Source organism: Canis lupus, chromosome 2, assembly GCF_048164855.1.
Source record: "Canis lupus baileyi chromosome 2, mCanLup2.hap1, whole genome shotgun sequence".
Classification (NCBI taxonomy): domain Eukaryota; kingdom Metazoa; phylum Chordata; class Mammalia; order Carnivora; family Canidae; genus Canis; species Canis lupus.
Genome location: NC_132839.1, coordinates 46442404 through 46470164, shown reverse-complemented (window position 1 = coordinate 46470164; position 27761 = coordinate 46442404). Strand labels below are relative to the sequence as shown.

At 38.0% G+C, this 27761-nt stretch overlaps 1 long non-coding RNA gene across 4 annotated transcripts in view; it reads left to right on the top strand.

The window, feature by feature from the left end:
* The window catches only part of LOC140617238 (uncharacterized), a 123544-nt gene extending 101793 nt beyond the window's left edge, over nucleotides 1-21751 (top strand). For 3 of the 4 annotated variants that reach the window (XR_012017466.1, XR_012017457.1, XR_012017465.1), the window contains 2 exons: nucleotides 10081-10125; nucleotides 21543-21751. This is a non-coding gene — a long non-coding RNA (uncharacterized lncRNA). Of the gene's footprint in view, nucleotides 1-10080; nucleotides 10126-11504; nucleotides 11605-21542 lie in introns of those variants that run through there. The other variant, XR_012017464.1, reaches the window with a different exon arrangement.
* Nucleotides 21752-27761: the final 6010 nt, after the last annotated feature.

The following is a 27761-nucleotide window of genomic DNA, read 5'->3' as shown; positions in this document are numbered from 1 at the left end:
CAGAGAGAGGCAGAGACATAGGCAGAGAGAGAAGCAGGCTCTATGCAGGGAGCCTGATGTGGGACTCGATCTCGGGACTCCAGGACTATGCCCTGGGCTGAAGGCAGATGCTGAACTGCTAAGCCATCCCGGGATCCCTTGGCTCAAAGTTTTACTTTCCATCTCTCCTCTTACTATCATTCTCAAACATATGGTGTGGTCAATATAAGAACAAGTTCTGGAACCTGGGTGTCAGTTCCCATTCTGCCATGACTAATGTTGCTACCATGGGAAGATTATTTATATCCTCTTTGCCATAAAATGGGGATGGCACTAGGAGTGGTAGCTGTCAGTGTTGGGATCAAATAAATTGCCATGTTTGTTTCTATGGGTTATTGGTCCATATTATGGTTTTCTTGGCCTATTGCCATAACCTCTCATTGGTACCCTATCTGAATTCTCTTCTCTTTTCTAATCAATTATCTATCACAAATACAAGTCTAACCATATGACTCCCCTGCTGAAAACCTCCCCAACCTTCCTAGTGCCTGTTAGATACAATGTGGTTTCCTATGGGCAGCATATAAACTATTCACTGAGCTGGTTTCCAACAAATCCTCTAATGGTGCCTTCCTTCATTAACATCTTCCCCCTTCTTCCTTGCTCTGATATGTACATTATGGATCCTGTAGATATCATTGCATGTTTATACCAATATACTATAGTCAAATTTTATCAATATGTGGGCATGCTTCTTTGAGTGAGTTTTACAAGCTCTCTAGGCTTTAATATCCTCAGATATAAAATTGTGAGATTCTGTGAGCATTAGACAAATTTACAGATCCACACATATTTGCATACATACATACATACATACATGTTTACAGATCCATGCATATTCAGACATGTTTACAGAAGAGACATGCCCATAACAGAAACTTAAAAAAACAGCAGTAGCTGCTCTTAATTTTATCGTTGCAATTATTTTTTTTATTACCACATTACCATCGTCATTATTGTATCCCTTCTGTTAAGCTTGTCCTGTGTCCCCTCCTACTTACTCTCTGTAAAGGTCCTTCTAGGCCTTCATACCCATGGCCATAACACTTTTCCCCTTGGCTGTGATCACTGGCTTGTGTAACTAGCAGTCCTACTAACATGATCATTTTGAGAGCACATATAATCCAAGATCTGCTCCCTCGAAAGACAATGTTTCCTCTATCAGATTCATAGACGACTCACTTCAAATAATTGTATGTACCTGCAAGTCAACAGGAAGAGACTCAATTCCCTGACGCTGAGACCCTAAGACTGTCAGACTCTCTGCTATGGTTCAGCTTTCAGTAAAAACAGAAAAACTGCTTCCTGAAATGGTTGATGCCTTTCTAGGTACAGCCATTCTTCTGCATCCAACCCTCCTTGATTTTGTCTTATCCTCAGCTGCCTGCCTTCTGCACTCCTCCTCCACACTGTGATTTCTTATTAAAAACCTCTCTCCTTGCCTTTTTTCACTCTCTCTCTCTTTTCTTTTTTCCTACTAAATTCCCTCCACCTTCACTCCTGTCCCTTTGGCCTAGCCACTGTTGTCCATCAACACTCAGATGAGCAATATCTCTTCTCCATCCTGCACTGGTGGTCTGGCCGCCTCTCTTATTCCTCAAAGTCTCTTGCTAATCATGATCCAGCAGTGAAGATCTGACTTAGAATCTATCCATGAGAAAAGCAGTAGAAAAAAATACATGGATTTACACACATACACACACACACACACACCTCAACTCCTGGCGCATCTTGATTACGGTAAGTTATTTCTGTTAATGAGTGTATAAAGAGAAGCAAGTGATGCTAGCTCAGGAAAGCCAGTGTCTGTTCCTTCTAGAAAGGTGGGGGTTCCCAAGGTGTCTGGAGGAGGCTTTATCTGGTGGCTCCGTCAGACACACCAAAGGGCAATTTCTCTTTCTTAGCATTAACCCTCAACTGGGACTGAGTACGGGAAAGGTCTCGCTCTTCACAAACACTCCAGGATAAGGTGATAAGCAGATTACAAGTAAAGCCTCTCTTTAGCTATTCCACATCTCCTGTCAGACAGAGCAAGTTAAATTACAGCGCAAGCCACAGATGCATTGATCATCCACTCAGCTTGTACTACCCAGGATTTTAAAGATCCAGGCCAAGGATAAGTGAAGTCATCTCAGCAAAGTTTTTTTTAGCAGGGAGGGTTAACCAAGTTCAAAGAGGTGAGGTTCAGGGAGAGGGTCCCAACTCTCCAGCGTTAAGCTCAATTTATGCATGACCTTCATCAGTGAATATTTCCTTACAAAGCTTATGAGAGGTGTTGAGAGAACACACAGATGATACCTTAGCCCCTGCTCTTAAATGACTTACATGTGTCTCTCTCAGCCCCTCGCCCCTCCCCTCCCTTGTAAAGCCTGGCTCAAAAGACAGAACATCACTAAAAATGGCACTTATGCCACTTATCCCACTTAGAGTTACTACGTGAGCCTTCTAGATGAAGCATCAGTTGAATCATATTACATTTGAGGTGCCCTATTCTGATTAATGCATAAGATATAAAGTTGTTTTTGTTACTGCTGTTGAGACAAGATGCTCTCATAATGAGCTTCAGTTACCCTTGTTCAGCCTGTAAAACTTAACAAAGACATAAAATCCTTGAATGATTTTGGTAGTCCGATCTTTAGTAGAATAAGATAGGCCATTTTGAGGCTAAAACAGAAAAAAAAAAGATGAATCATTAGAAACACTTAAAAATTCTGGGCATGACATTCTTCTTTATTAAAAAGACCCATTGTAAATTGGAAAGTTTCGAAGTCTTTGTGGTAGGGAGAATGAATTATAATGACATCACTGGGTCATGAACTAGGCCCACTGGCTACTTTCCAGAATGAAATTGACTAGGAGAGATCAGATGAGCCCATTCGTAGCACAAGACATCTGGGAGGCAGCCAGGGAATCGAGGTTCAAGCCCCCTATTTGGGACACACTTCCTCTTCCTCTTCATCATCAACTACAATCGTGATTTCCTGGACCAGGCATCTAGCCTAACAATGCATTTCAATTCATATTCTAAAGAACACCCAAAAAGTTCTTTGTACTCATTCCTCACTGAAAGACCTCATGAAAAATATTAACATGTCAACATCTGGCTGACACCTTTGCTACATTTTCATCATGTTGCTGATGGGAAGCATTTTGCCTTCAAATAAGCATAATTTTCCGGTCTTTTCCATCTCTCTCTCTCTCTCTCTCTCTCTCTTTTTTTTTTTTTTTTTTTGTCTCTCTCCCAGCGTAATAAATGGTGTCTGAAGCCCAAGAGAAACTCATTTCTGTTAACAGATCATTTGTAAACCTTTAAGGGCAGCTGGTGAGAAAGGGGCATTTTTTTTCTTCTGTCTTAACTTCCCTGGTTGTCTCTGTAAATGCAAAATGACACCTCATTCAAAGCTTTCTGGTGTCATCTTAATCTCCCTTATTTTACACTTTCTACCTTTTTGATATTGCTATAGACTGCATGGAGGCTTTTTACCTAATACTGTAATACCTATTATCTGAGGCATTTAGGTATATAGGCTCTTGCCAGCTAAGAATAATGCAGATCAATTGGATGTCAGCAACCCAATAACGTCAGATAGTATACGTATATATATATATTTTTTTTTCAGAGTAGAAAAGAAGATATCTACCCAGCTGACCTTAAAGCTAGCACATTTCAATATTAATATATTTTATGCATGCATGTGATAACGTTTTACCTTTCTTATGGATCTGTAGGGAAGTCTCACTTTTTTCTAGGAGGATTATTACCTATTCCAAAGGGGCTATGATTATAGATACTTACTAAGACAAGAATAATTGACCATAAAAAACCTTTTATATTCCCACAATTATTTTTGCATTGACTAAAAGTGTCAGGAAAATCTGATTTTATTAGCCAGTCCCTAATTTTGACTCCATTTAATTTTTTATCTGGCTTTTTCCCCCAATATGTTTTTAGTCTGAGATAGTTGGCAATTGTACAAAAGAACAATTTGTTACAGAACCTTTACTGAATGGAAGTTCTATAATCCAAGCATAACATCAAGTATCAAATAAAATAAAAATGTATGAGATCAGCAGAGGGGACATGCTCCAAGGTAAGGAACTGATCTAGGGCCTAGGAAAAAAAGAACTTTAAATCAAAATTTGACTGCTCAGCTATGAAGTAAGTCTGTGGAACAAAAGGTCAAATGTAGCTTTGACCCCTCATTCCCCTCCACCCCCCAAGAGATCAGATCCCGTCAGCACTGAGCTTATTTCCAGTAAGGCACAAGGAGCAGGGTTATGCTTATTAAGAAGCAGCATGGACAACTCTAAAGGACACTTGAGGGAAAGGAGGAGGAAATGCTCTGGCTCTTCCGGAAGTAGGGGATGCAGTGGGCAGGAGAAGGGCACAGTACCCATTTGACTTTTGCAAACAAAATTCGCCCTAGTTACCACATGTGCTTCTTCCCAAGCCTCTGCTCCCCAGCACAATAGGAACAAGGATGAATCAAGGATCATAAGTGAACATTGTGGTCAAAAGCATGACTGCTTCTGGAAAGAACTCCAACCAAGAGAAGGACAAGTGTTCCAGTTGTACTGTTAATTTGTGAGAGAGCAGCACTTGGCAACTCCTTTCTAGTGCTAGCATTAGAATTTCAGGGATTCTCCATGTATTGGCTTTTGGGATAGTAAAGGATGCTGTGGAAAAGAGAAGTAGAATTTACATGAAATCTATTTGACCCTTGCAAACAAAAACTCGTGTGTGTGTGTGTGTGTGTGTGTAGTGGGACTTGTTTTTATATTTTTCTGAAATCAACAATCAGAATCTACAACTGCAAAATAAGGATCCCCACACTGTCAAGTCACCGCTAAGCCAAGTATAGTAGGGGCCAGACGCTTTTCCCAGGTGATGTGAATGGAGTCTGCTACCACCTACCATAGCTCATTCAACTCAACTTCACAACTTATTGCTGGTCTACTTACAGAGAGCATCATAGAGAAGGGCACAGTACCCATGTGAAAGATGAGGAGAACATCTTTCAGCTATTTGGGGAGTGCAGGTTCATGGGGAGAGGATACTTCCTCCTCATTTCAAAGATAACCAGTTGCACAATCAAGGATTCAAAAGAATTACTGGTAGATCCTGAAGGTGCCTGTGAGAAAGGGGAACTTACTTTTCATTCTCTAGCTATGGTCTTGCTAGAACCCACAAACTGTAGCATGTCCCAGTGCTGCCATAAGAGAGGAGACCAGGGTTGAAAGAGATTTTGTGTGGCTTTAACAAAGGCCTACTTGTGTTTTGGGGCAAAATGCTCACAGAGACTTTGCCTAGGTTTGGTCAAGAGAGGTCCTCAGAAGCGGGAAGTCTACTAAGGAAGTAGATCAAAGTAGCCTGTGAGAGTGAGGCCTGCTGGGACTACGATACAGTATTCCTGGGAAGAAGACAGAGCCCCTTCCTCAATCTAAGTGGCCTCCCTGACCCTCAGAGTGTGCAAAGATGGCCCATTGGTTCCATCTTCAATTGAGGAAGCAATGAGACTAAAGGGGAGCCAGGAGACTTATGGCTGCCCACGAGACCAGTTGGCCAGTGGAGAGGTAGGCTGAGAACTTCTGGACATATCAAGGGAATAGACATGATCTTGAGAAAGATGTCTTGGGTGTTAAACTATTATACCACCTGAGAGAGAAACAGTATACCATGAGTGTTGGTTACCAGCTGCAAAGAGAACAAGTGAAGCCAAGAACCCCACCCCCACCTGACTTCCTAGCAATTTAGAGAGATCCTTCTTCTTTTACCTTCTTCCCTGACATCCTCCTTGCAACACCAGGTCAACCAAGGACATAGAAATCTCCTGTGCCTTTAATTTTTCCTGCTCAGAGTCAGATCAGGAAGGCCTGGAGAGCTTGACCAAGAGGATAGAGTAGCATAATTCAAGCAACCAGAGTCCAGTCTGCTTTGGGGACGGTTGGGAGGAAGGAGAAGAAATTTGAATCTCATGTGAGACTCAAATTTAAATGGTCTAACCCGAGTTTTAATATCTGCGAAGGACTGAAAAGTTATAGTAGGACCTTGCCAAGATATTTTTAAAGAGTGGGAAAGTAAGATTATGACATAACATGAAGATCAGGATCAGAAAAAGAAAAAAAAAAAAAAAACTAAACTAAAATCACAAAAAGAGCCTGTTTTGTTTCTGACCCAATTTGTTAAGTTTCCTTAATAAATCATTTATAATGCTAAGAAGTTAATTATTCTAGCTGCCAATTTGACCAAAACAATCACCTTCTGACCTGTTTAATAATTTAAGCAACAGGAAGGCCTAAGTAGATTGTTAAGGGATTATGTGTCATATAACTAGTTGTTGATGATTACAAAGCAAACTGTGATGGCTTTGTCAAATTTAGTTACAGGAGTGGGAAGAAAGTCCCTCGCTTCCATACTATCTTATTTATTTAGAAGCACTCACTGCCATTTCTTGTAGCCACTTCCAATTGTCAGATTTCATTTAAGGGGGACAATTGTAGGCACCAACTATAAATAAACACATATCACCGATTTCACCCTCAGAATAGATAAGAAATCACAGCTTGCTTTATGCTTTCTGTGAGGTCTCTTTTGGTACTTCAGGGAATCAAATCCCAAGCTGGCAATTTTATTGTATATTATCAGAAGAAAGAAACACATAAGATAGATATTTCAGGTTAATTAGCATGATTTTGTTGTGGTGATCAAATTTATTAGTCCATCTTCTGACCCCACAGATTTGATGGGGTATAAACACAACCCCAATGAGAAAGAACAGGGGGTTTCCCATTTAAGACTTCACAAACAACAAATTACACTAATATCAATCAGCCAACTACTTTTATTTATTATATATATTTCCTACTTAACTCAATCTAGAGCAGCCTTCATCCCCACTTGTCCACCAAACCCACATGAAGGGTTTACTTGCTTTGGCCTTTGCATTCAGGCACCCAGACAGACCTTGATTCTGGGCATGAAAACATTTTTGTCTTCCCTAATCTTTGGTTTATATCAGTTCAGTATTTCAAAGGGTGAACTTGATCTTGAGGTACTGTGCCTTGTATCTTTTATCCCTCTGAAATACTTCCTTTTGACTCTTTGATATGGTTTCTTTCTTTCTTTCTCTCTTTCTTTCTTTCCTTCTTTCTTTTTTTAAAGAGAGAAAGAGAGAATGCACATGTGGGGGAGGAGGAGAGGCAGAGAGAGAGAGAGAATGAAAATCTCAAGCAGGCCCCATGCTCAGCACAGAGCCATGAAGAGGGGGTGAGCTCCATCTCACAGCCCTGAGATCATGACCTGAGCTCAAGAGTCCCATGCTTATCTGACTGAGCCACCCAAGTACCCCTCTTTGACCTGGATTCTTGACACCTTTTGTCTTAAACCATAGCCTGAAGCCTGGCCTATAACAAAATGTAGTAAAGTGACTACAGTTTTCACTGCAAAACAAAGAGGGTAAGTCATCTTCAGATGACAGATCATACAGGAAACACTCATAGGACCTTAAATATCCTGAAATTAATTTACTCACAGGGATATCAAATATGATTTCAATTGACCTCAATGACTACTATACTAGGGTCATGATCCATCCTATTTTCATTTCTCTTTCATCATAGGAAACCATCGCCTGATAAAGCCTATAGGTAAAAGAAGATACCATGCAGTTATAAGCAGATGTATTACAAACCTTGAATGGAAAGCGTAGAGTCCCAGATTCAGGCTTTGGAGTTGGCTGGACTGGACTCCAAATCCTGGCTCTACCATTTCCAACATGTGGACTTGGGGAAGTAGCTTAAAGTCTCTACACCTTATTTGTAAGATACAGAAAATATTTCCTCCAGCAGGTGGGTCGATGAAACTGAACAGAGGATAAAAGCTCAGACTCCTTAGCAAATTGCTCTTGGCTCAAATTCAAGGTCGCCACTTACCAGATGATTCTTGGGCAAGTTACAAATACTTATGCTTTCTATGACTCAGTTTCATCATCTACTCAATGAGGATGCTAATAGCAACCAAGTCATTGCATGCCTTCAGATATGAATCTAGTTAGTATTGACAAAGTGTTTAGAAAGTGCCTGGCCTAATGCTCGATAAACAGAAGCCATTATGAATGATATTATTGTAATATAGTATTACTTCTATTACTACCCATAATAATCAAGTTAATGAGGTGAATATTAACAGTCTTCTTGGCAGGTTTGACTTGGAGCCAACTAGAATAGTCCATTAGTTGATTAAAAGAGTTCTAAACCTGGAATATTGAAGGAAAAAAAGTCCCTGAATTGGCCCCCCACCCCCATCTGGCCCAGGATCCCAGCAACTCTCCATCTTTACTGGGAACTTAGCAAATCAGTTTTCTGGGGGTTCCTTGTCAAGTCCCCATCTCTGCCTGAGATATTCCAAGTTGGGTGGGCAATAAGAAAGGAGATGGCACTATTTCTCTATTCTAGAAGAATCAATGGCATCAGAGCAAAACCTGTTCAGTTGTTTTCATTGGTCAAGTAGAAAGTGTTGTATGTCTATCAATGCTTAAAAGACAAAACTCTTTTCACTGATAGTAAGTCCATAAATAAAAAGCTCAAGAACCCCACCATGATAAAGTGAATGAATGTGAAAGATAGTAGCTTGGCCTTCATCCTTTAAATATATATATAATATGTTTATATATAATATAATATATTATATATATTTATAATTATAATATATATTACATATAATACATATTTATATTTATATTATATATTTATATATATTTATATATTTGCCTTCTGACTTGACTAATAATTTAATATAAGCAACAGAAAGACCAGTCTCTATATATTACATATATTTATATATAGTATATGTATATATTTTATATATGTATATGTATGTACACATACATGTATATGTATATATAATTTTAAGTTGAAGGCACTGTAGGGAATACCAGGATAAAACAGTTCCCTGTTTCTCTAGTGTGTATGAAAGTAAAATAAGTCCACAAATAGCTCTAATGCAAAGCAGGAAGTAGTAAATGTCAAAGAAATCCACAGATGTGGTACAAATAAAGTGCTAAGGAGGTAGGGAGGGTTTCCTGTATAAGAGACCAGACAGGGCTCTACAGAGGAAGTGCCATTTGAATAACTTTTAGCTTCTGTTAAGGACTCTTATGCCAACCTCCAATCCCTCCCCGCCACCCCTGGATCAAGCATTAACCATGCCAGGGATGTTCTCTTTCCTTCCCTTGCCAGGCAAGCATACACTTATCTTGTAAGACTCATCTCAATGATAATTTGTCTGGCACCCCTCTCCTCACATAGATTTGACCCTTCCTTATTTGAGGACACACACAACTCTGTGCCAAATTCTCTCCCTTGGAAATCTTAGCTCATTTCTATGTCACCCTCCCTGTCTTGTTTGCTGGACTGTCCCCGTAAGGGAATGGGTAATGCCTTTGAATCCTCAGTGCCCAGAGACTCAGAACTTTGTGGAATGATTGAACACAGCTTTTGAAACTGAAAAAAATCTCTTAGAATAATAAGAGCTTTCTTGCCCTCTGGGAAAGGAAAAGTGTAGAGGAAAGGGAGAAAGGAGCTAGTATATGTGGTTGGCTGATGATACAGGATCTAATTTAACCATTGTGATCCAAACATTCCCTTTATTATCCTCTACTCCTGTGGAAGTTGAGGTTCAGAGAAATTAAAGGCCTTGTTCAAAGTCTCAGAACTGTTAAATTGAGCAGCGAGAATCAAAACCTGGTGATTTTATCCACTGGGTGGTGTCCGAATGAGGAAATGCATCGGCAGTGATGTAGATGCACCACCTCTGAATGTTACTGGATATTAAAAGCCAATATCAACTTTGACAAAGACTGAAATGCGTGCTTCCCTCCACTCCCAAGAACACTAGAGAGTTTACTCTTAAAAAAAAAAAAAAATGCCATTTACTTGGAAAAAATGCATCTGCCCCAAAGAAAGGAAAACTAATTTTCTTTTTCTGTATTCTTTTTCCCCTCTGCCTCCTTCCTTAATCTCTTCAATCTCTCTCTCTTCCAGATGCTAACAAGGAGAAGGAAGAAAAAGAAGAGGAGGAGGAGGATGGTAATGATAATGATAGTGATGATTGGGTCAAGCTTCTGCTAGGGTTTTGGTTTATTCTATCAAGAGTCTGCCTTGAACTTCAGTTTCTAAAATGGTATAAGATTTAAGTATAGATTTCAGTTTTCTATAACCTTAGAAATCAGATAAGCTGAATTTTTTGTTTAGAAATTATTTCTAAAAGAAAAATCAGAAATGAACAAAATGATTGACATGAAAATTTTGACATCATTTTTAATTAAAAAGCTAGAAAAACTAGAAATAACTTCAATGTTTAATGATAGGAGTTTAATAAAATATGGCTATCCATGCATATGAGATATTTCAATATATTAAAAATATGTTTTCAAAGAGAACATGAGATGCAATATGGTTGTGGTATGTTATTAACTCAGATATCAGATTATAAAAATATGAAAACCAAATTCTAACTTTATAAAAACTCTAATATATAAATGCATGTATGTATTTGAAGGAAAAAAAAGACCGGAAAACAATATGTTAGAACAGAAACAGTTAGCTAGCCCTGGTTGATTTTATACTAATGATTCTTTACATAATTGCCTAATTTTCTACTACTAACATGGAATACTTTTGCAATCAGGAAGTAAATCTCATCTCCTTGTCATTTCAATTCTGCTCTTCCTAGAAAGAAAAAAAAATTTTTTTTTTTTGATTGGTTGCTTCATCCCAACCACTGTTTCTAGGAAGGAAGATCTACCTATCCTGAAGCTCTTGTGTATTCATCCTCCTTACTCTTGCTCCTCTCAATCTGTTTTCCAAAAAACATCCTTGATAGAGTTCACTGCATTGAAAAAGACATAAGCTTCAGAAAGAGGCAGATCTGAGCTTAAATCAATTCCTCCATATTTCTTAGCTGTCCAATCTTAGGAGAACTCTACTTTCTCTGAGCCTCAGTTTCCTGATGAGAAGCAAGAGGGAGTGTGTGTACAGCAACCAACACAGGCTCTGGGGCACCATACATGGGTTAGTAACATGAGTCATTACTTTCTTTTGCCCCTCCTCCTCTCTGTACCCACTCAGATTTACCAATCCTTTAAATCTCAATCTCCATTTGAGTCCTTCCCAAAGCCTTCTGTGACTCTTTCTGAGCAGATATGATACCAATCTCTTAAGTACGTTTTCTGTACAAGTCTCCACTTACAGGCAACTTCCTGCACTTAGTGAAGTCCCCATCAAAAATCAGAGCAGCACCCCCACACCCATAGAATCCATGACAATAATTTATTACAAGCGTTCAATCAGCAGTTTATAATGAAAAGCTGAATCTTTTTGAGTTGAGTTTTGAATGTGAAGGTAAATTTATGAGTTATAATACGGAGTGGTGACAACTGAAGTCTGCATGCTTCCTCCTCACCTAGAACAAGTTGAAAAGCTATCAGTGGCCTGTGGGTGGTGCCTGGTGGCTGGATTGGAGTTGTCAAGATAGAATGTCCTCACCATCCCCAGAGACAAGAGCCCCAGAATAGTCCTGACTCTTGTCAGACTGTGGAAAAGTGCTAAGAACATAAATTGGTGAGTGCATTTGATAAGGTGAAGTAAAGTAGTTGGGTCCTACAGCTATAATTTCTTCTCCCTTGCAATTCCGTCAGTCAAGTAGATTACTTGGGAACTAGGTTTCTATGGGACAGAAGCAGAAAAAGAGAGAGAAGCAGAGACACTCAATATCTCTCTCAGATATATTTCTATTGGTATTTTCAGTCAAAAATTTTTGATGTCAAATCTAACAATTAAATCTCAAGCTTTTTGGCCAAAATGCCTTTATTTTAGGTGTGAGAAGCCACTAGTTCTTTTATTCTCATATTCCTGCTTGTCCTCCAATCATTGAGGACATAAATAAAGCTGTTTTGAAGCTTGGCCATTGGGATGCCTGGATGGCTCAGTAGTTGAGCATCTGCCTTCAGCTCAGGTCAGGATCCCGGGGTCCTGGGATGGAGTCCTGCTCTCCCACAGAGAGCCTGCTTCTCCTTCTGCCTATGTCTCTGACTCTCTCTTTGTGTCTCTCATGAATTAAAAAACAAAAAACTTGGTCATTTAAAATCAGTCACTAATAATAAACCTTTAAAATAATACTTTTTTCAGAGATGCTTTCACAGTCTCTTTAATTTTTTTTTTTAATAAAGAGAAATCAGGGATCCCTGGGTGGCGCAGCGGTTTGGCCTGCCTTTGACCCAGGGCGTGATCCTGGAGACCCAGGATCGAATCCCACGTCGGGCTCCCGGTGCATGGAGCCTGCTTCTCCCTCTGCCTGTGTCTCTGTCTCTGTCTCTCTCTCTCTCTCTCTGTGACTATCATAAATAAATAAAAATTAAAAAATAAAAGGAAAAAATATAAAAAATAAAATAAAAAAAGAGAAATCAAACTACATTAACCTCTTTCTGGTGGTGTCTAGAATGTAATAGGAATAAATACAGAGGTAGGAGTCATGTGTTGAGCTGTGGATTGAGATCCACTTTATTCAAAAAGTTGAAATAAAACTGCTCTAAATGATGCCAGGAAGAATCTCTATTTCATTGTCCCCATGAATGAGAGTTTAATTGGCCTTGGCCACTTTTTTTTTTTTTTTTTCAGGAAACTTACAAATGAAAAGGAAGACAAGCTTTTAAGAAAGTTTTGGTCATAAATATAAATAAGATTTTAATGCCAGAGAGTAATTAGTGCTTTGTTCCTCTTTTGAATAACAAGTGAGGGAGGTTTGTTGGCTCTCTCTCATTCAGTTCTATTGACCTGCCAAAATTTTACAGAACTTAGTAACATCCATTATTCCTTCTTACATATAGTTATCTCTGTCCCTTTTATGAAATCTTTCTTGTGTTATCTCATGTTTCTTCTTCTTTTTCTTTATTTGCATGTCACAAAAATGCTGAATTTGTCTAACTTTCAGGTAATTATTTTTATGAGCTCCTTGGAGGTTATCTTCAATGCTATCACAAAGCTGTACAGCAGTCAATGGATCATGCAGCATATTTCATGATTCTTCATCCAAGATTGCTGTAGTGGGGCAGAGATCTGTCCATAGAAATACTTTAAAAGTTGGAAGTAAAGGATATTCTTATAATGTTGTAGTATTTTCTATTTATAAAAGCAGTATACACTTTATGAAATATTTAGAAAGTAGAAAAAAAAAACATGAAGTATTAGCCCCACTGCCCCATAATGCTGACATTTTAATTTATATCTTTCTGTTATATAAAATACATATACAGATAAATGTAGACTTTTGCACTCTGATTTGCTTTCACTTATATCAGAAGGGGAACACTTTCCTTTGTCACCAAAGAAAGACATGATTTTACACAGCTTGGTTTGGTTCTACATATCCCCCATCCCACTCCAACCCCAATAATAATTAAGATCCTCTTCTAAATTCAGTGATTTTTAAAAGTTTAATGAGCTTTTTCTGAAATAACAAAAAATAAGATTCAAGTTAAAGAAAAACACCCTTCCTCACAGGAGATGATAGTTAAATGGTAAACAAGTCTACCTATCATTCTGTAAGAGCTGACTCACAAACTTGAACTAAAACTTTGAACTCTAGAACAGAGGGTAGGCAGTTGACCTGTCATTTTGTAAGTTTCGATTCACTAACGTGTAGTAGGAGTTTGAATTCTAGAACAAGGTGTAGGCAAACTATGACCCAAAGGCCAATTCCAATCCAATAGCTGCTTTTCTATCCCTTGTGAGCCAAGAATGCTTAATTTGGTTTAATTTTTGCATTTGAAGTAGTTGGAAAAAAATCTAAAGAAGAATGATATTTTCTGGCACATAAAAATTATAGGAAATTCATATTTCACTGTCCATAATAAAGTTTAATTTTTTAAAGATTTATTTATTTATTCATGAGAGACACACAGAGAGAGAAGATACATAGGCAGAAGGAAAAGCAGGCTCCCCACAGGGAGTTGGATGTGGGAATTGATCCTGGATCCTGGGATCACGACCTGAGCCCAAGACAGACGCTCAACTGCTGAGCCACCCAGGTGTCCCCATAATAAAGTTTTATTGAAACATGGACAATACTCATCTGTTTGCATATCTCAGTGGCGGTTCCACACAACAAAAGCCAACCGAGTAACTGCTACAGACATGATATAACCCCTAAAGCAAACCCCTATTTACCATCTGGTCTTCTAGAGAAAAAGTTTGCAGCTCTGGCCCTAGATGATTAGGTTTTGAGTAGGAGAGCATTAGAAAAGTCCAGGCTCATTCTCTTTTCTCCCTCAGTCCAGATCCCCTTCCCTGTTTCTTTTAGCAATATTATTTGTGCCCATCAGTATTCATTTGCTATCAGAGCTGCCTTTGAACTTCAGGAAAGCCGCCATCTTGTTTTTGTTCACTTCTCTAAAGCTTAGTGTCTGCAACATGAAACACTAGTAAGTTCTTTAAACTTCTTGTTATCTTGAGACAGGGCAAGACCTTTACCCAATTTATTTAGTTATGGAGGAGGAGGATGAAAGATTGGGTCCTAAGTGTTATTCAATGGCATGACATGGTTTTCCCTGGAAGGCAGCCAGAACTGATGCTTATGAGGTGTTTGTCTGATGAACTGTACCCCTGTGACACTAAGCAGAGCCAGGAGGAGGTGGCAGTCCATCTTTCTAACTCAGGTTTGATTTACAAATCAGAAGAATGTGCAAAGCCCATGGAAGCCAGACCCACCCTTAACATAGTCTAACAAGGAAATAATGACCTCTGCTTGTGAATAACCATTTGGACAGTGGAATGATTTGGATTATTGTTGAAGTGTAATATAGTATTTACATGAGAGCAAAATAGACCCTAGGCAACTGCTGACTGTGATGTTTGTTTTAGTAACTGGAAGTGTGGAAAATGATTATTAGCCAGTATCTATGAGTTACAGAGAACCTTTCTAATTAAAGGAAGCCGTGTATTGAATGTATGGAAACTTCTAACATAGCTCACATGAACAGAAAAAATAACAAAAAGTTGGGAGGTAGGAGGAAGGAAACACTGTGTCACAATGCCTCCAGAATTAAATTCCACAGCCAGGAAAATAAGATGTACTCAAGTACTTGACAATGAAATTCTTTTATAACAGGATTTCATTATTTGAGAAATGTAGATGTGCCACGAGCTACACTGCCCTCAACTTCAATCTTGTAGTGATTGGACTTGTACATGCTCTGTACAATTTCTTGAGGCTCTAAGAACTCATATTAGTTCTAGCCATGAAACAAATTCTATAAGAGTGCTTGACAGTGTTTACAAAAAGTAAAATTCTGGTTATCTGAGGTCAGTATGGAACATAACGGCTTTGCAAAGACATGATTGCCTTGTTTGTGTTACTGTATTAAGTGTAAGTAATGCTTTACTTTTTCCGATTAAAATAGTATTGTGTTTATGATACAAAATTTTGAAAATATCGAAATTTCAAGTTAAATAAAAATGACCTCCACCCAAAAGCATTAGTTAAGAATTGCTTCCTTTCTATCTTTGCTATGGTATTTTTTTACAGTCATTATTATACTCAGAGTTCAGTGGAGTCTCTTGCTTTTCACTTAACTATATAACATAATTTCCAGATAAGACATTCATAATTAATCTGAAAAAGCCTTAGAGATGGACAGGCAACCTGTTAAAATGTTTGGATATTCAGAATGAAGCTAAAATCTAAACCGAAAAATGTGTTATCTCAAGTCACAAAATAAGCAAAATTTTTGTGACTTCCTTTTTTACCTCATGACTTCTTTTTTGGCCATGATCTTATGGACTGAGTAAAGACCAAAATTTTTTAAAAAGTGGAGTGAGGGCAGGAAAAAAAAAAAAGAAAAGAAAAAGACAGAAAGAAAAGTCAAGAAAAAATAAGAAGAGCCAGAAATTTTTTTTTGAGCCAGAAAATTTAAAAGAAAATACCACATTCCTGAAATACATCTGGTCCTGCTGAGAGTAATAGCATTTATGTAAATGTGTAGACAAGTCCCTAAGATGATTTTTTTAAAGCCTATACCTCTTTGATACTAACTCTACAAATCTCATAGTACATACATTTGAAATTCAGTAAAGAAATATAGATCCAGAACAGAATTCATTTTTTTTTAAGTTCTAGACTCTTTTATATTAATCTTGCATTTCACTTTTTCACTTCTTATTTTAATACAAATAAACTAGATGTGAAGACAGGGGCAACTTAAGAGTGGTGTGGCTAGTGTTGGGCTGAGTGGGAGATGTGTCCATGCAGTGAGTCACACAGCATGGCCTTGGACAGTCTCAGGAGAAGGAGACCTCTAGCCCAGCACAAAAGTAAGCTCTGATACCAAAAGTGGGCATTTGTTCCTGATGGTCGAACCTCTCCAATTTGTTACATTGCCCATAATAAGTTTTTCCTTGAGGTCTTCTTTTATGAGAAATCTACGTTCTAGGACTGTGACCGTCCATGATAGAAAGACCCCAAACGCTATGTACTGTCTTCATGGGAACCAGGCAAGAATGTAATCCGAGCTTTTTTTTTTTTTGGTGTATCTCTACACTGAGACACCATAACATTGAAGTGTAGATTTATAGCATGCTTTATGTATATTTTCTTAGTCCCAAGGCCCCCCTTTTCACAGATACATACACAACATGTCATGTAGAAAATATAAATTGTTGATCGTACAGGCACTTTCTTCCTTTTTAAACCTTTCCAAAGGTCTTTTTGTTAAATACACCCAGATGCCGTTTGACAGATGAGGGGCTAATTGCTCTGTGAATTACCTCTATCGATTCCTGTTTCATGTTGAGCCAAACAAACAAAAGATATTAATGCTTTGAAAAAAATGAATGATGACCTTTCTCTGCAAACACAGCTTGCGGTCTCTGATTATTGGTGATTCCAGAGAGCAGCGGTCAATCGCAATAGCTGTAACGCTATGATCACTATAATAAGCTTGCCTGACCTTCTCTGCCATGTTAAGTGGTTTAAATTTATTTGCCCAACAACAGAAGAGCTTTCATTTAAAGTCACAGAACATTCAATTTAATTTAAAGATGTAGTGTCTTCTTTCCTCCTCTTCCTTTCTTGGCCCTTTTCTTACTGCCTACACATGCCTCTTAAGTTTACGAATAGTTTTAGCACTATAAAATAGTCACCATACCTGCCAAGCACTTTCTTTCAGCTCTGTTTCAAATTCTTGATACCATTTTCTCTTTTGACTTGTTCTTTCTTGTTTCAAGACACTGGAAACATTTTTGTTTCTCTCTTTAGAAGCGTGGTCTCTAGTTCAAGTTTAGAATTCTAGAAAATATGAGCAGTATATAAGTCAAGAATGCAACGGGGTGTGGTACCAAGTAAGTAGCCTGAGAACTAATTTTGTCTTTAATTAATAAGACCTTGACCCAATTTTTTTCCAGCCCCTTCTAACTTGGTAAATGGGGAGCACTAGGCATAAATGACCTCAAAGTATCCTTCCAATCAGGATATACTAATTTTCTATATCTCTCTACTTCTACAACCCTTTCATACAAATGGCAGGGTCATAACTTGACAGTTAGGAAAACATGATTGTGGGATCTTTAAGGACTTCCTGACTTTTTTTCTCAACAAGTCTTCATGCTAGAGAACATGAGTAAACCACAAATGGCTAAAGCTTTGAATGGTTAGGAAGTGGATGCAACCCCCCTTGGTTGAAGTGGAAATCTCTTGAAAAGGGTAGCTCTGACACTTCCACCAGTTTCCTGGTAAGAGACATGCCAAAAATACCAAGGATGTAGTTCCCTTTAGAATAGTTTGGTCCCTGTGCTATAAGATTAAAGCAGGAAGTGAAGAGAAAAACACCACAAGTAATCAAAAGGCTTCCTGTGTTAGTCTGACATTCTCAAGAAGTTAGGTCTGAATTTAGATAGAGCTGAGCAATGTTAAGGGACTCTCTTTAAACATTATCTCTAGGTTCCACTCAAGACAGTGACCAATAATACTGCCAAGCCATTCTTGAAGCATAGCTGACTTCCCTATGCTAGAACCATGTGGAATTTAAGAAAATGTGAGGCACATTTCCTGCCTATGGTTAATTTCTTGCTTTGCTCTCAAGGCACCCGGCTCTTTTATCTTCAATGGGACATTCGCAAATGCTGTTTGGCTTTCTGTGCCTAGAAAGCCTTTCTGTACTTCTCCCTTTCAAAATCCAACATTAGTTAGTCTTCTTAATCCCTCCATACTCTTTACAATTTTTCTAGGCTCTATCCTTTCTCTTCCAGAATGCTTTTGGTATGGCACTCTATTAAGGATTCACCACAGCACATCATGCATGCTTTTATGTCAGCACTTTGCATGTCTATTTCATTTACTGCTCCATTTATCTCTCTCCACTGGAAGTTTGTACTGTGTATCTCAGGCTGTGGCCACAGAATATGAGGCCTGTTAGGTATCCAACTGATGTTTGAGGATGAATTAGTGAATGAACAATTGAATTGTATTGTATCAGATAACTACTGCTGTACAACAAACTACTCTAAAATGCTGTGGCTTTGGGGGTCCTGGGTGGCTCAGGCAGTTGCGTTGTACTTTTGGTTTTGGCTCAGGTCATGAATTCATGGTCTTGAGATTGAGCCCCGCATGAGTAACCCTAAGTCAAAGGACAAGCAAATAGACTCTTTGGCTTTAGTCATATGACAAACTCACATATCCAAGGGCAAGGAAATGAGAGATAAAAAACCAGTCACAGTAATGAAATGAAATCTACCAAGAAGGAAATACTTATAACTATATTAAAGGAAGAATACAATATCGGTTACTAACTTTTAGAGCCATTTGACTAAACACCAATATTATCTTTTTTATCCTCATAGTACCACTACTATGTAATTGTACCCAACAATTTAATGGCTTATGTGGTCCATAAATAGTTACTAAATTAAGTTGGATCACAGATAGGACATTTTAAAAATCAGAATTGAAAGAATCCTGACATCTTTTTTTTTTCTTTTTTTTTTTTTTAAGAAAATATTCATGGTGGACAGACATTAGCACAAAATGAAAAGCTTTAAACTCAAAGTGGTCATCCTTTATGAATGAAGACACTTTTACTTGTGTTTGCGTGTTTCACTATAGCTGATTTGAAATTTGTCAAAGCCCTAAATGTAGTTCACATAATGAACCTTGCTTCCCCTTGAATCTTTGTCATTTCACTTGCAAGCGAGCTTAGAGAAATGTCATGTACAAATGGCCAGGGCTTCTTTTTTTTACAGAAAGTCTGCTCAATCATTGAGTTGGTGTTAAGACTCCAAGGTTTAGGGGCTGATTTACCAGGAAGAGCATAGTTAACTTAAAAGCAGAATAAGCTCTCGCAGTAATCAAGCCCTGTGAATTCCTGGCCCTCTCCCTCAGAGCCCCAGTGGGGCCCACTCAACTGTGGCCAACCCCACACCATGCACACTGGATTGGTGGTCCTCTTATCACAGAAATTCCACCAGTGCAGCCAAAAAATACAGAAGGAAGCACACAAGAAAAATGTGAATAATATATGCAGGCCTGCAAATTGAGTTTTATGAAAAGAAAAAAACAAAAGGAGAGAGATTTTTCTTAGCTCTTTTTCATAGTTCATAGAACAAGAAATAATGGGACAAATTAGTTATCAAAAGGGGGTGGTTTTCCTATTTTTTTTAATGTCAAATTAGGCAATACAAGGGTAGCTTTAAAATATCGCTCCTAATTTTGGGTTATAATCAGATAATTTAGATGTGACTATTTGATAAATAGAAACTTCCATTTTCCCACCATTTTCCTTCTGTTTCACCTACTAAAGGGTTTGCTTCAATTAGAAAGATGCAAATCTCAGCATTCCCAAAACATTTTACTTGCCTGATTTGGTTTTTAATAAAGTAGAGTAGCAGAACCCAGGCCTATAGCTCAGAAACTTTAAGCACCTTGAGGAAAACAAGATCCTGTTTGTTGTGGTTGTTGTTTTAATCCGACAGCGTTTCAGACTCCAGTCCTTCCTAGTTTCAGAAAATGGAAGTATGAGAACATGCTTTCTTCTCTTGCCCAGCCTCCTCCCCGATTAGTCTGTGTTTTTGGTATGTCAGTAAATCTGACTTACATGGGCCAGCATCAGTGTTTTAATTTCTTTACATTACTGTTTATAGTTCCTCTCCATTTTCTGCAGAGAGAACTTTAAAGTAATCAGCCGAAAGAGTGTGTAAACGTTGAATGCGTGTCCTGATACTATTTGAGCAATACCACAGGGACTGAGTTCTCACGGCCATCAGTAAAATTCCTTCTTATGTGAGTCTGGATCTACGACTTACAGAAATGCCTAATAAATGTCACGCAGTGGTCAACTCCGTATCTGTCACCTACAAAACGTTAGCAAAGAAATTAGTTGGTTGCTAGGAATTGATATGCTCCAAAGTCCTCATTCATTCTTTCCTGCTCTATCATTTACTCAAAAAGGGGGTAAGAGCCTTGACAGGGTGGGGGGAGAGGAGACAGAATTGCCAGGGATGGGAAACCAAGCTGCTTTGCAAATATTCACAGCTCCCCATAGCCATGCTCCCTTTCCAGTGGACTTTAAAAAGGCAAATTCATAAGGGATTTTGCCATAAAAGGGAATCAACTCTTAAATCCGGCTTCCCGAAGACCTTAGACACTGAGTTACCACAGCACTCCCTAAGGTCCTGAACACAGAATTCTGCTCCCCTCCCACATCCCTCTCCCTGAGCAAAGAGTTTTCCCACTAGATAAAATAATTAAAAACATTCTCAGAATAGAAACCCTATGTGGTTGGCTTCACCAGAAGCCTATTTTCAGGAATAATCAATTGATCGCGTGTTTCCACTTTGACATCTTAACAGCAACGAAATTGTCCTATTTGGGACTTCACTGCTTATGAGAATAAAGAAAGAAAGTGTTCACAAGAGTAGTTGTGTATTTGTTCTGCCCACCTCTGGTCTGCTACCTAACTTCGGGGAGAATCCTGAAAAGATGCAAGACAACAGCCCCTGTGAAGTCATTGGTTATCTCTGAACTGGAACTTCACTTTTTAAAGCCTGCCTAGGTAAATTACCTTACCAGTGCAGGGTATTTTCCTTTTAGGAGATTCCTTGGGAAGGGCCTCCAGGGAACTAACTAACTTTTTAATGGTTCACTCAGATTAAGAGGAAGGAAATGTGAACTCCTCTGGGGAAAGACACTGCTCTAGGCTGTCTGCATCCTGTCATTCTTCCCAAGTCTGTGAATCATATTTTTAAGACTCCTTTTCAAGGACATTTGTCTTCCTTGAAGAGAAGGCCAAAGCAGAAAAGACGAGGTTTAAAATAGGTCTCAATCAAGCTTTAGCCATAAAAACAATTACGGATTCTCTCCCTGTGGACCTGGAGAAGGTCGCTCTGGGTCCTTTGCCCGCATGCCTCCCCTCACCTTGCCCGATACTTGACTGGATTATTATTTTTTTCTTTGCTTTCAGAATTAAGATGACTTCTAATATCACCTAAGTGTCTTTGAGCTACAGTTCTGGACCATGTTTCCCATTACAACCAGCCTCGGACTCTGCTTTCACTTACACAGTAAGAATTTGAAGAACAGAGCCTACCATAACAAGATTTTTCCAAATCTTTTTAGATTTGGATCTTGCTTTAAAACTGTGTGTTTATTTAATAAAATGTCTTGTTTATAGGAAATTATGGACTATGTTTGCACCTTTTCCACAAGGCATGAATGCTTCTGAAAATAGTTATGGGAGTGACAGTTTGAAGCATTAGATCATTCAAAGTTTCCATACAAGAATGACATAACAGGGTAGCATCTGGGTAGCTCAGTGGTTGAGCGTCTGCCTTTGGCTCAGGATGTGATCCCAGGATCCTGGGATCCAGTCCCACATCAGGCTCCCTATGGGGAGCCTACTTCTCCCTCTGCCTATGTCTCTGCCTCTCTCTCTGTGTCTCTCATGAATAAATAAATATAATCTTAAGAAAAAAAGAACGAAGTAACAAGAGTGTCCTTCTAAAAGGTTTATTTTCTTGAATATTTATTACTCAATGAATAAAGGGGATTTTATGGAGCATCTACTAAATGGTGATACATATTTTCTTAAGCTACAATCAAGAGTGGAAAAGCCCTGCAAAAAGATGCAGAAGGACAAATGTATAATGACAACAAATACTCATCTGAACTCGAATGTAAACTATGCACTTTGAGTAGGGGTAATAATGACTTGTCAACTTATGTTCATCACTTGTGACAACTTGTACCATTCTGGTAAACATTCAGGTAATGAGGGAGGCCAGGCATATGTGGGGGTCTAGGGTCCTGATGGAAAATCTCTGTACCTTCCACTCAATCTTGCTGTGAACCCCCCAAAAAAACAGCTCTAAAATATAAGATCTTTAAAAAATGTGCAAAAGTTAATTTAGAATGTATTTAAATTAACACGAGGCTCAGAGTTGGGGTGTATAGATCCACAATCCCTCATTTGCAAATCTGAGTCTTAATCTAAGATATCAACATGTGTTTATATTTTTTTTTGGCAGAGGGATCACTATATCAGCCAATATAAATTGACTTTAAATCATATGTAGCAAAATATGACCCAAACTGATATGGGGTATTCATAGTCTTTATCCCACTGAGTGTGGGTGCTCATGTGTGTTGTTGCAGTCATGTTAATGATGCCACCCCAAACATCACTGGTGATATGGATAATATATGGATATATGTGCCATGTAACTTTCCCAAACCCAAACCGTTCTAAATTATAAAATACATTTACCTCAAGAATCTTAGACAAGAGATTTTGGACCAAATACACTGAACTACAGAAAGCAGGAAAGAAAGAACAGAATAGAATAGGAAACCACTGAGTTCTATTTTATCGCTTTTCTGATTTCTTAGGTGTCTTTTTAGATCCTCATTATTATAATGGTCGCTCTTTACTGAAATTTACTATCAGCAGTAAAGTGTTAAAACCTACTAAAATAATTGTGATTTCTGCTCAGATATATCTTAAAGATTTTTGTATGAATACTTACAGTGCACATTCTGTATCTGTAAGTCTATTCCAAAAGAGTACCCAGAAACATGGCTTTCTTTCCTCTAAACCATCAATGAACTATGATTGGATGACTCATTGCTTTAGGATAATGAGACAATGCGTGTGTTTGAACGCCAGTGTACTTTTAATTTCAGCAAACTTAGGTCCAAGAAAATAGTCTAACTAATCACATTTTTTGGGTTTATTTTTTTAAACATTATAGTTATGTTCCTAGGCATTTACCTTAGTGTGTTTTTAAAAAGTAATTGATTGATTTTAAAAAGTTTTTTTTAATTAATTAATTTTAACTCAACATGTTAAAATTCCATTAAAATGAATAGTAAGGCACTTGCTGCTGTTGTAAGTTTCAAACCGTGGGCCAGCTGGTAGGTCCAAGTAACTTAGTTACACCTTTAAATCTAAAATGATATTCTAGATACATATTCACTGAAACATAAAGTGTGACTATATTCATTTCATTTTCAGAAATATTTTTTCTTTCCTCTTGCTTTCTTAATCCCAGTCATTAACTTACATAGTTCCTGTACTCTATCTGCCAAATTACTGCATTCTACATGCTTGTATATACTTTATGCAACTTGACTAATGCATGAAGGGTGAGGCAGACATCGTAATCATCCTCCAATGATTATTCAGGGCAAGGGCAAGGCAAAGGGTATTTTGCATTTAAAAGCATACTGGAAAAATACATATATTTTTTAAAGATTTTATTTATTTATTGGAGAGAGAGAGAGAGAGAGAGCATGAGCGCACAAGCAGGCGAAGGGGCAAAGGGAGACAGGGAAGCTGGTTCTCCCGCTGAGTGGGGAGCCTGACACCTGGCCTGATCCCAGGGCCCTGGAATCATGATCTGAGCCTAAGGCAGATGCTTAACTGACTGACCACCCAGGTGTCCCTGGAAAAAAGCACATAATTTTTAAGGATACTAGAATTTTTAGCAGATAATCTAGATTTTAAAAGATATTTTGCTTGCTTAATCATACTAATTATTGTGGTTAATCATACTAATTATTGTGGTTAATAGTTTCTTTTTTTTTAAGTGTAAGGATCACAGCAATATGAGCAAAATGAAAAACACAGTGGTAGATTTTACTTCTGTGGAGTAATATTTGTTTGAGATGGCAAAATTGAGTGCTTGCCCTATTCTTCAATGATAAATCTTGTGTGTCCTGATTTTCAACATAGACCCCAAGTATATGGGTGAAGATCTTAAAGAAACAGAACTTGGGCAAGTTTCCAACCATCCTAAACCTCAGTTTCCTTTTCTGTAAGGTGGCAGCAACAACAGTTACCTAAATTAGTCAGTTTCTAGAGAATTTCATCTATGTTAGCCTCACAGCACAACAGAAATTCCAAGGTTAGCAGAGGCTAAAAATTTCGACAATCTGCTAATTTCAACTAATGCTGTCATGTTAATTTTCTTTACAAATATCATTACTTGGTCATCAATCCTTTCAGAGGTTCTAAATCAGATACCAGTGAGGCAGTTTTGACTAAAGTATTGGAGGCTTTGCCGTGTTTTCAGGGTAAGAAAACTGCTTTTTTTTTCCTTTTTTTTTTTTTTTTTTTTTTTAATGCATGAGAGACACAGAGAGAGAGGCAGAGACTCTCAGAGGCAGAGGGAGAAGCAGACTCCATGCAGGGAGCCTGATGTGGGACTCAATCCCGGGACCCCAGGATCACACCCTGAACCAAAGGCAGACACTCAACTGCTAAGCACCCAAAAACTGCTTTCATCATAAAATGTTCAATTATTGAATTCTCTGTGAAAAAGTAAGAAATGTGAGGCTAAGAATTGAAAGCATAAATGAGGAGTTTATTGACGAGAAGGAAGAAGGAAAGGAAAAAAGTAAGGAGGGAAGAGAGGAAGTTGAAGGAAAGATTCTGGTCTGCAGGATGGTCATTAAAACCTTCCCCAGGGCTTGAGAATGGAAAGAAAAGTTGTCATAAGGCAGATTCTAATATTCCAAATGTGCAATCCAATTGCATTAAAGCGTAAATTTAAATCTAAATCATTTGGTAGAAAACATTTAAATATCCTATATTTTTTTTTAATATCCTATATTTTTGTTTAGAGCTGATATCTATAAAAATCTGTTATGTTACACAGATCCATATTATAGAGATTATATATACAAATATTTTATTACTTATGCATAAAATATGGTTTGTTGGGGGATATAAACTATGGCTTTCTCAGGTATCACTGCTACTTGATTGTTCTGAGTATTGGCTTTCTGACAGGGTTTGGAATGAAGCCATTTTTATTAATTTAGTTATTTTTGCTGATATAAAAGGCCGTCTATCATGTTAATGATGTATCGGTCTGCGGTCCCACCGAACAATAATTACAGAATGTTCCTAATAGTAAATCATTTGTCACAATCACAGCTCAGTACAACAACCTTTGTTGAGCAGTGGAAGACATTATCTGAATAGCAATACACCTTATGTGAGCTGATTAGAGGGTGCTTACACCCAGCGGCCCAGCAAAAACCTGAGAATTCCCAGTCTGACATGTCCTCCCCCAAATCTCAGCTCAGGGATGCGCACTGAACCTTGCTGTATATTTTGCGGTGTTAGCCTCTCTGATGATATGGAACCAATATGTTCTGCTGAAGAGAGAATGGACTGAGTTTCACAGAAACCTAAAACAAAACAAAACAAGACCTTCTCAGAAAAGGGTGGTGGTGAAACAAAATGATCAGAAAAAGGAAAGTGTTAAAGGTTTTACTAAATCCTCTTTATTTTTCATAAGACTGGACAAAGAAAGGATAGGATACCCAAAAAAAAACTGGGATTAACAAAAAAGCATCGATACCTAAAGTAAGTGAAAGTCTCATCATCAGAATAGTGCTCAGGCTCTCCTTTGTAAAGATTCACGACTTGAATTCAGTTACTCATAAACAACACTTTTAAATAATAAAAGCAAACATTATTGAGTGTTTCTAGGCACAGAAAGAAACTAACTCTTGTGTTAGTTTTGTTTTTTGTTTTGTTTTGCTTTGTTTGTTTTTTGGGTTATTTTTTGCCTGCATTCTTTCTTTTTTTTTTTTTTGATTGAGTTACTATTATTTATTATTATTATTATTATTATTGTTATTATTATTTGGAGCAATTTTAGGCTCCTAGAAAAGTTGAGAAAAAGATTCTTCCTTACCCTCTCCCCACCCACACCCCTGCCAAAGATAGTCTCTCCAGTTACCAGCATGTCTCGTCAGAATGGCCCATTTATTATCATTGATGAACCTACATCAACACATCACGACCACCCAGAATGTGTAGTTCACATCAGTAAATCTTTTAACCACTTAAAAGATTTAAGAGGAGGAGAATGGGTGATTTCTAGGATTTGTCTAATTTCAAACCCTAAGCTGGTTAATTAACCATTACTCATTATTGAGGTATCTCAGTGAAATTAATCAACATCATTTGTTGAGCATTCACCACATGTATTGATTTTTGCCAAGATGGTGTCACCATGCTTGTTTGGCAACAATATCCCTATTGCATCGACAAAGTAACCAAATAGCAAAGGGGGAGTAAGCCAAGATTTCCATAAAGGTCCCGTGACATGAAACCTGCCCTACATTATACCGCCTCTGTCCCCATTTAGGAAAGGCAGCCATGGAGTTGTAAATGAGTAACTGAGTCATACATAGCTTTGCTTGAGTTACTGGTTTTTATAACATTGATACTCAAACCTAACACCCATGGATTTTGTAAAACAAAACAAAGCACTTCATTTTAACAAAAGATTTCTATTTTTATTTTTATAACTATGTGGATTCCTTTTTAAACATTTTACCAAGAATGGAGTGGAATGGGTGTATATACAGGAGGAAATTCTAAAATACTTGGTCACTAAACCCAGTGAATTGAAAATAACTTCAGGAGCAATTAAAATGTAAGGGGGTGAGAACCATCAGCTGTGAAATGTTCCTAAAAGACTACGTAGCAGAATAAAGGGTTTTCTTAAGTATCAACAATGGAAATTGTTCTAGAAGTTTATGCAGAAGAAAACGGCGTGGTGTGTAAAGCCTGTGCTTTCCATTTTTCTTTGGGTTTTAAATAGCCACAAATAAAACTTGTTGAGCAAAAAGTGAATTTGTGAGTCTAAATTAGCTTTAAATGGAATAATGTGTATGTGCTCTCACCCCTCAGATTATGTTTACCACTTCCTTTAATTTCTAGAATTCTGGTAAAGTATAAAAGGACTCCAACAGCCATGTCATGCTTTCATCTCTAATAGCAGATCCAAAACAAGGATCAAATAATATGGATCTCTCTCAGCATAAGATGAGGCTATGTTCTGATGAGCCCACAGTAAATTGAAAATATCTTATGTCAAAAATACATTTAATAAAGCTAACCTAAAGTATGGCTTAGCCTCGCTTACCTTAAATGTACTCAGAGCACTTATGTTAGCCTACATTTGGGCAAAATCATCTAACATGAAGCCCATTTTATAATGAAATGTTACATATTTCATGGAATTGATTGGATACTGTACTGAATGCGAAAAACAGAAAGGTTGTAAGTACATCCGTTGTTCACCTTTCTGATCATGTGGTTGACTGGGAGCTGCTGGGAGCTGCCACCTACCCCCTGGCATCTCAGAGAGAGTATCATACT